Source organism: Rhinolophus ferrumequinum, chromosome 18, assembly GCF_004115265.2.
Source record: "Rhinolophus ferrumequinum isolate MPI-CBG mRhiFer1 chromosome 18, mRhiFer1_v1.p, whole genome shotgun sequence".
Taxonomy (NCBI): Eukaryota; Metazoa; Chordata; class Mammalia; order Chiroptera; family Rhinolophidae; genus Rhinolophus; species Rhinolophus ferrumequinum.
In genome coordinates, this window is record NC_046301.1 from 58,082,869 (window position 1) to 58,085,430 (window position 2,562).

Consider the following 2,562-nt stretch of genomic DNA (forward strand, 5'->3'; position numbering starts at 1 on the left):
TGCCATCCAACGGAAAGGCAGGGATCTTCATTATGGGAAGCAGTGCATCGACACTTAGGAACAGTGTGTGACAAGTTTCAACTTGTATGGTCAGTTGGATGTGAGCTACGGTTGAGAGAAGGTGTGTTTTAAAGTGTGCCATAAATCATGGATCACCAACAACGCATTAACATGAAATGGGCAAACGGTTTTATCGTCCATCATGACAATGCTCTTGTCTCACGTCGCTCTGGTACAGCAATTTCTCTCAAATAAAAACATGACGGTGGGTCCTCATCCAGCTTATTCACCAGAATCTGGCGCCATGAGACTTCTGGCTCTTCCCCAAAGTCAAATGATTTAGGACATCAAGGCAGTCACGACAGTGCAAGTAAAAGACACTCAGGAAAAGAGGACTTCCAGAACGCTTCAGAAAGTTCTGGAACAATGGGATAAGTGTGTTTGAAGTGAGGGGGAGTATTTTGAGGGAGATTAAAGGCAGTGTGTCTTTTACTGTAATAATTCTTTTTTAATTTAAACATTCACTGCATTTTTTCCTCACACCTCATATGTATGTGCATATACATGCACGTGTGTGGGAGTGTACGCACACAAATATATAGACATATGTACGTATCACACATCTCTATTACTGTATCTGTATTATGAAACTGTGAATTTGTACCAGTACCTTCAATTCCAATCTAATTTTCTTAGACGACTTCTCGGCTTCTACTGTCTTCAGTGCATTTACTTATTTGCTCAGTGTATCCGCTCTCGCAGCCACACTGTCCATCCGAGCCCGCCACCTCCGTGTTCGTGTTCTGCGCACTGCTCCACGCCCTTGGCCTCCAAGCCTGCGGCCTGCTGCTTCCTGCAACTGCCCTCCCCATCCCCAGCCCACATTCCCAACCATTGTGCTGAGTCCCGCCTGCCTGGAAGGGAACATACGTCTTTTATATATTTTATATGTAAAAATAAATTCTCCCCTCCCTATCGCGTGCGCGCACGTGTATTTTTTTCCTATAGTGACACGTGTATTTGTATACAGTCAGTTCTCGTTATTTGCGGAATTGATTTTCTATAAAGTTGCTATGAACACTCAGCCAGCAAACACTGAATCATTGCTCTTAGGAGAGATCTAGGATTAGGTTCCTGGCAGACTCTGGTCACAACGTTTTTATCAACTGATCAAATACACAGCCTGTGTTACGTGTGCTTCTGTTCAAGGATACCTTATTTAATATACAGTGTTGATTCCTTACCATTTAATTCATGGCCAACAGCACTATAATGCATGCTTGAACGAAACTTACCTGACATGTACTTTTTCCATAAGGCACATCACAGCCTTCTTGCACTCAGGAACACTGGACAGCACTTTAGCACTACTCAGGGGCCATTCCAACAGCAAAATCACCAACAAAAATGCAGGGACAAAAAAGCGCTAAATAAGCCCCCTCCCCCCCAGAGGACGTGCATTCATTTACGGTATGAGCTGAAGGAAGAGGGCAGAGCATTGCCTTGTTTTAGCTCAGCTGGGAATGTCGGGCCATTCAGATCTTTTAGAAGCCAACACACTCTGTGCATGTCCACAAATGACCGCAAAAGTGCCTGGAGCATTGAGTTTGGGGTTACAGGTAAATTTTAATAAGCAGGCAAGCTTGCAAATACGGAATTGGCAAACAAAGAGGATTAACTGTACTTACATATTTAAAAAAATGAAAATCAGCCAGATATATAAGGAGGGCCATCAAATATGACTTAAGCCTTACCTGCGTCGAATTAATTTTTTTCTGCAAGGAAAATGGCTTAATACATTCCTCATCTATTTACAATTTTACATTTTAAAAAGAAAAGGGGCTCCGGGTTGCGTCTGGGTATCTAGAAGCTTAAGGGCCTAGAAGTTTTCTGTCTCCTGTCATGATGGGCTGTCCGTCTCTGGCCTGGGAGATGTCCCATCCCCTGCTTCCTCCACTCATATTCTGTCAGAGACCAAGACCATGGATATGCCCTCCCAGCTTTGGTCTGCCTGTGCGTGGACTTGAGATGAGAGAGGAATAAACTTCTGTCTTCTTTAAGTTGCTATTATTTTGGACCTTATGACAACAGCAAAAACTCATCCCAAAAGATGGAATTCATCAAGAATCACAGCTGTTAACCAAAACTGCTTGGGTGCTTTGGTGATAATCCTTTACATGTATCAAGGGCTTTGGGGCGTCAGATGCCACACTCCGTTTGTCATCCCAATGAGCCTTCATAGCCACCCTGTGAGATGGGGTTCTATTTATTCAGATTAAAAAAAAAAAAAAACCCAAGACTCAGAGGTTGAACTCACACACAGCTAGCCAGAATTTCAACCCAGAGGTGATTTCAGAGTCTGAGCTTCTCAACAAAGGGCAGAATGTTTGTGTCTGGCCAAAATTCAGAGCACGGGATGCTAATGTGCTTTATTATCAGAATTTATTGGAAGGGTTTCCAAATTGCTTCCCAGAAGGTGAGTCGGTCTGGGGGCCCAGTTCTTCAATCTTGTGAATGCCTTTCTTTCTGATGTCTCATTCAGTCCTCTGGGGAGAGAAAAAT